Source organism: Pinus tabuliformis, chromosome 3_1 (assembly GCF_031772625.1).
Source record: "Pinus tabuliformis cultivar Carrire ecotype Pingquan chromosome 3_1, CPIR1, whole genome shotgun sequence".
Lineage (NCBI taxonomy): Eukaryota > Viridiplantae > Streptophyta > Pinopsida > Pinales > Pinaceae > Pinus > Pinus tabuliformis.
The window spans coordinates 932,572,394-932,580,006 of record NC_142301.1 but is presented as its reverse complement, the minus strand read 5'-3'; the positions used below and the strand labels follow the sequence as shown (position 1 = coordinate 932,580,006).

Genomic DNA, 7,613 nt, shown 5'->3' with positions numbered 1-7,613 from the left:
AGTTTTATGTACATTACGTTTTTGAATGGTAGTGATTTTCATGCTGATTTAAAAAAGTGAGTATTCTGCATCACCCCCTTTTTTTAAAAGACCTGTTTTTTGGCTTTAAATTTTCTAATGTATAAAATGTAAATAATTATTTTGTAAATTTGATCATTTTTGAAGTGGTCGTTTTCTTCACATTTTCTTGTTTTTTATTTTAATTTTAACTTTTTTTTAGTAAGGTTTTTATTGTTTTGCATTTTTAAATTAGGAGGTCGATATTTAGAATTTTCGATATTCTACATATTTATACATCCTTAATTAATTTTTCGCTCCACATGAAATAATTGTTTCTAAAAAACAATATTTTTTAACAATGGACATAAAAATAACCATTTTTAACATAAATATAACTAAAAAACTACACGTTTTGATAATTTTTTGCTAGAATTGACATGTCAAAATCACAATTTTTATACGATAATTTTAACTAAAAATGGTTAAATAATAGCTTTTTTTTTTATGAATTTCATGTCAAAAAAATAATAATAATCATTTTTTTTTTCAAAAAATAATGATTAACTTAAAAATCAATGCGAAAATCACATATTACAAATATTGAACGTATAACAACCCTAATTGAGTGTTTATTCTTCTCATAAAATGTCAAAGTCAAAACATTGCAAAGCTTGATTTCCAAGCATAACTTAAATTTAATCAACAATGTCACGTAATACAAACTCTTCGTCCTCTAGAGTTTCATCATTATCTTCTTCCACAATATTTTCTGTTTCCTTTTGCTCATTTTCCTCTTCTAATGGGTCTTTGATGTCTGTGAATCTCCCAATGTATGTCTTTCCAAACATTCCATGTAATGGTGGTTGGGGTTCCTTTGCTTTTTTTACTACACGTGATTCACTAAAGTCCCCTTTCTTCAACCCAATTTCTTGCATTGCATCTGGAAGAAATTGAAGAGCATTAATTCTTTGCTAAATGAAAGGCTGAAATGTTTAGAAATTTTCCTGAATAACTATTTCAAATACCATTTAAGAAAAGATGGTAATGCAAGCACATACTCAATGCCCATGTCACCTCCTCAACACCCATGTCACTTTATAAAATAGAATGTATTTATCATTCTACTCAACATTCATTTTTATCAAAATTCAATATTTTCACAAACATGAAATCACTTTAAAACATTTTATATCAATTTTATACCAATTTTCAAAATTAATAAAACAAACTCAACTAATTTAATAATGGTGAATTGTAATATATAAAAAGAACTCACTACATATCATCCACTACCAATGTTAATCAAGTGAAGAAAAATTCCAATTAGGAAAAAAGGAAATCTTCTTAAATTTAAATAAAAAGAAATAAGGTGTAACTTTCATAAATTATTGAATTAATAATTAAATTGAAAGAATTTAAACATAAAAATGGAGAAAATGGAAAGTGACAAACCATAATAGATGCATGAAACTTATCTTGGAACTTATTTTGGATAGCAATAAATATATACAATTAATTTGGGCGACAATTCTCTTGTTTAGGATATGGAGGTGTACATACCATATTCCATTTAAATATTTATGACTTTTAAAAAGTGAATACAACTTTTCAACTAACAAACTTACTTTATCATAAGAAATTAAAATGCTAAAATAAAAATTAATATCCATGCTAATTTGGTTAATTAACATTATTTGTTAAATGTATTCAAAGTTATAAATTACAATAAATATTTTAAGATTAATATTAATAAACCACAAATTGTAATTAAACTAACTCAAAACATTTAACATGAAAATGGGTAAATTTGAAAAGATTTTACTATATATATATATATATATATATATATATATATATATATATATATATATATATATATATAACACAAAAAATATTAAAGATAAATATCACCCCACGTAAATGCACAAATATATTGTTTCCAACAAAGAGAAATCACCGCTCAACAGAGCTCCTAGAAGAGTTTCTGCACAATCACAATCGCCATCAGCATCAGTGTTATAATTTGGAGAACCATGCGCTGATGGTCAAAGTTCTTTGTGCATGTATACGACATTTCAAAAGATGAGCTCCGCACACCCATTTCCTGTTCTCTTTTCTTCTACTTTGAGGCGAGTTGCTTGGGCTATTAGAGTATTCGAGCAATCGGGTGGTGGGGCGATTCTAAGAATCGAAGCGCCACTGCCCCGCCACCAGCGGTGGTGGCGGATCGATTCTCAGAATCTCCCCACCACCCCATTGCTCGAATACTCATTATAGAACAGCGTATCATTTTCAGCCCGTTAAACATTGGATGAATGATCCAAATGCGCCATTGTTCTACAAGGGCTACTATCATCTGTTCTACCAATATAATCCCAAGTCGGCTGTGTGGGGACGCATCGTGTGGGGGCATGCAGTTTCAACAGATCTCATAAATTGGAGACATATGACGGGTGCAGCTATATATCCTGATGAATGGTATGATGCCAATGGTGCCTGGTCTGGATCTGCCACTTTCCTACACAAAGGGAGCCCTCCCGTAATCTTATATACAGGATCCAACAATGCCTCGGAACAAGTTCAAGTCATGGCTGTTCCCAAGAACCCATCAGATCCTTTGCTACGAGAGTGGAAGAAGATCGCGCAGAATCCCATCATGGTGCCTATTGGCATCAACGTCAGTTCTTTCAGAGATCCAACAACGGCATGGTTGGGATCAGACCAAAGATGGCGAGTCCTGGTTGGCAGCAAAAGGGATGAGAATAAGGTGGGAATGGCATTGATGTTCAGAAGCAAAGATTTCGTTAAATGGGTGAAAGCCAAACATCCGCTGCACTCGGCCAGGCATACTGGAATGTGGGAGTGCCCGGACTTCTACCCTGTGTCCCTCTATGGCAGCCATGGCGTTGATACCTCGACCACGGGTCCTTCTGTGAAGCACGTACTCAAGAACAGTTTGGACGATAACAAAGTGGACTACTATACAATGGGCCATTACTCGCCCGAGTTGGACAGGTATGTCCCCGACGATGGATCTGTGGAGGGCCACAATGGTCTCAGGTATGACTACGGTAAATTTTATGCGTCCAAGACCTTTTTTGACGATAACAAGTCCCGTAGGATTCTGTGGGGTTGGATCAACGAATCCGACAGCGTGGCGGATGATCTCAACAAAGGATGGGCTTCCCTTCAGGCGATTCCTAGGGTTGTGCAGCTTGATCCTCTTACGGGGAGAAGCCTCGTTCAGTGGCCAGTGCCAGAGCTTGAATCTTTGCGCGAGCATAATATAAGGAAGGACTACGTGGTTTTGGAAAGAGAATCCGTAATGAAGGTGGAGGTATTCAACTCAGCAGCTACGTAGGTGGACGTGGAGGTAGAGTTTGAGTTGGGAGGCGATTATGAAACAGTGGAGGAGTTGGAGGGAATGACAGCGACAGCTTAAAGCTTGTGTAGTCGCGGGAATAACAATACGAGGGGATTCGGGTTGATGGTGTTGGCATCTGATGATCTCAAAGAGAGAAGCGCTGTCTTCTTCAAGATTTTCAAGGGCAAACTTAATGGCAATTTCCACAGAAAGGTGGCCTTGTGCGTGGATCAGAGCAGGTCCACACTGCAAGTGAATGTGGATAAGACGAGCTATGGAGGATTTGTGAGCGTGAAGCCTGACCAACGGTCGCTGTCGCTCAGAGTATTGGTTGATCACTCAATCGTGGAGAGTTTTGCAGAAGGAGGGAGAACATGCATAACGTCGAGGAGTTATCCGACGGTGGCGGTTAATGAGAATGCTCGTCTCTTCGTATTTAATTATAACAAATTGCCCCTCATCCTTCGTCGCCTCTCTGCGTGGCATATGAACAGTACCATCCAAATATACGAATCTAACTGAGTCTGCACCATGATGTGAGTCTGAGTCTGAATTATGAACACTTTTTCTCCTTATTGAAATGGAAGACTGTCGGGACTCGGAGAAGATCCGTGCTAAAATTCACCCAACTGGAATATGACTATGTGGGTCACAATTTCCTTATGAATGACAACCACGACAAGTTTTTGGCTTCCTATCATATTTAAAAAGTGTATCTTTGTAAGAGGATTTTCAATCATTAGAGTATTCGAGCAATCGGGTGGTGGGGCGATTCTGAGAATCGACCTGCCACCGCCCCGCCACCAGCGGTGGTGGCGGGTCGATTATCAGAATCGCCCCACCACCTGATTGCTCGAATACTCTAATAGCCCAATCAACTCGCCTCAAAGTAGAAGAAAAGAGAACAGGAAATGGGTGTGCGGAGCTCATCTTTTGAAATGCAGTATAGTAATAGTTACCAAATTCGGCCGTATTGCTGAAAAAAATTCGGTTCTATTCGATTTGCGAATTAAAACGACAATTTGAGTTCGGCTTAGGAACGATGCACTGGATATTAGAGTTCACGATATTAGATTCTTCACAATTTTTTAATCACAATTACAGATTCGAGCATTCATTTACTGTGAATGGCATAAGTTAATAAATGATAATGGTGGATGGATGTAGTTTTATGCATAAGAAATTTACAGCAAATGAAATACGTAGAAATCTATGATAATTATGTCATTGTAAAGTAAAGTAAAAAATATAGAATTTATAAATTTATAATTTGGAAAGCTAAGTAAAAATCATATAATTTATAAATTTATAATGCGTAGATTTATCAAATTTAAATCTATGAGAAAAATTAAGATAATTAAATTATCCTAGTAAATAGAAAATTTTGTTTTTTCCAGACTTTTTTCATTGAGATTTTGCTTAAATATTAAATTACACAGTTTAATATTTTGTATTATATTCAACATTTTATATTAATAGATGTTATTTCTTTATGTTATAAATTACAAGTGTGGTTGGTTTGATAAATAAGTAATTATTGTATATTTTTAAAGATTTTTTTTTTGTAAATATTAAATATATTATTTTATTATGAACCTAAAATATTTGGTAGTGTGGAATTTAGATGGTTCCTTGTAATATGGAATTTTTTGGAAATTCATTGTATATTAAGTATCATATAATTTATGGTGTAGGTGGATAAATGGATACAAAAATTCTCAAAACCAAATTTATTATCTTACTAGCTATTCTAAATGTAAAACATAGCTAATTTGTCAGAAATATAATTTTATGTGCAATATTTATGATTGAAACAATTTTAAAACATTTTGTATCATTTTCAATATTTTAAATTATAGATTTCAATGATTTATTAGTCTCGTAAATCCATTCTTTGTCGATTTTGGAATATGGTGAGAATTTCATGGATAAACCCATAGATTATACAACATGGGAAATCGATTTGGATATTTTAAAGATTACACATACATATACTGATTTCTCAGTAAGTGTACTCTCAATCTAATTGCAAGGTAGTTTTGTTTTATTTTGATGAGTTAAATTGCATTGTAGTTTTATTTTATTTTGATCAATTAAATTGCATTGTAGTTTTGTTTTATTCATGTAGGTTTCCCATTTATTTACTGTAGTTTCTGGTGAGTATAGTTTGGAGTATCTTTTCCTCACTCTGATAAATATTTGATTTAGGATCAAACATAATATGATATAATTATATAACTGAATAATAAGAAAATAATCAAATTAATGACTAAATGATAGATATAAGATCAAATTAATGACTAAATGTCAGATATAAGATAGTTGGTAATAGGGTGTGTTGTGAAGTCATTAGGGTTATTATTGACTCCTTAAATATGACTCAAGGATTTCTAAAAGTATTTTTCCAATATTAATGAGTTTCTGTGTCTACAATGTAATCACCACAATGAAATAATAATCATTTACTACCAACTAGATGTTCATAGTCCCATAAAAGGTTTTTATATCCCTCGTTACTTCCCCCATTGGGGTGCTTTTCATTTATTTTATTTCTCCCTTTTCTGTTATTTAGATATGAGGATGGGTAACATCTAATTGATAATAGTGGGAGAAACAACGCACTGAATAACCATATTAATAGGGGTGTCTCCTTATATTGGGTGTAAATTCTTGACCTAATTGACTTTTTAGAATTGTTGCCGAGGGAGATGTTTTTATGCTGTTGTTAAGATATTCGCAGTGAATTTGATAAATGTAATCCTTTCTCAGTGGTAATTGATGTTAATGGAGGTCCAAACTTAGTTTTCTCATTTTGGTTGTGTTTCCCATTGTGGTATTAGCGTCCATGTGCTCCTCATGAGTCACCTGCAACAAAATAAGACAAACAAAAAATACTATGTAACTACATTTAAAACGCCATCAAAGTTATTATTGTGGTTCATAAGATGATAGTGACAGTGACCTTCCTTTAAAGGTTTGGAAAGAAATTAAAATAGATTATTATTATGGCCTTAGATACTCTAATCAAAGTAAATCGAGTGGTCGTAGGTAGCTCATCGTATTCTCCCTACATGTAGGGTATGATTTGACTGATGATGCATTATTAGGATTGTGATTGACACTAGAGTTATCTTCTGGGAACTTGCTTGTTTTTTCCAATTATTTCATTCTTGAGAGAAAATCCTCTAGCATCTAGGTTTGGGATTTATTGATAGCAAATGAATTTATCCTACCTTCATTTCTCAGGAGCACATTTATGAGGGAGTAATAAGGTTCTTGAGGTGTAACTGAGTTGCTTTAGAACAAATGAAACTTGCTTCTGGGATTCCTTGTGAACTTTCTGTGAACATATTTTATGGAGAGGGTGATCAATTTAGTGAGGGTCATTAGAGGAGATTCACTGTAATCTAACTCCAGTTCCTCTTTTTAGCGAAATCCTGGCCTCCTATGAATTTTTCATGCTCAAAATTAAAATAAGGATAATCAGGAAAATGTGCTTGATGTGATATGGTAAATTTGTCCATCTATGTTTAGGTGTAATAACCATGGCATGTAATGGTTGAAAACATGTTGAATTTATACTTAGGAAAGAAAAATGATATTCTACCAAAAACATTAATGTGTTTTTTTCCTCATAAACAACTTTGTTTGGCACATAAAAATTTGGTTTTACTAGCATTTTTTAAAAAGTTTGAAAATTGACCCTTAAAAAAAAAATCATCGTTCCAGTATCATCACTTTTTCATTTTGAAGCTATATTTTGCACAAAAATTTCATATAAATTTCGTAGTCACTGCCATTTTTAAAACATGTTCAAAATTGACCCCTAAAAAATAAAATCATCGTTCCAGTATACACACTTTTCGTTTTTAGCACTGTTTTGATGTTTTTTTGGGATTTTTTGGCCAGAGTTCCCGTTTTGAGTTTATAGTTCCTGTTTCAAAGTTTACATTGTTTGCCCATATTGTTACTATTGTGCCCCATAGAAGCCCACTATTGTTATTATTGTGCCCTTACATATTATTGTTATGTCGACTCTGATTATGTTATGACCCCTTAGACTCCTATATATAGAAAGGAGGTCTTTTCATTTGTATCATCCAAGAATTGTTCATTTATGTGATGTAAAGGAGATTGCCCCCTCGAAGAGGCTGAATTCTAAGGCATTGATCTATCTTTTCTATATTTTCTTGAGCTGGTTTCATAACAAACCTTCTGAGATCAACCATTGTTGCAATTCTTCCATCCT

General features: G+C 33.6%; 1 pseudogene; it reads left to right on the top strand.

Moving 5' to 3' along the window:
- The first annotated feature begins 1,797 nt into the window (after positions 1–1,797).
- Positions 1,798–4,007, top strand: LOC149190826 (beta-fructofuranosidase, insoluble isoenzyme CWINV1 pseudogene; annotated as a pseudogene).
- Positions 4,008–7,613: the final 3,606 nt, after the last annotated feature.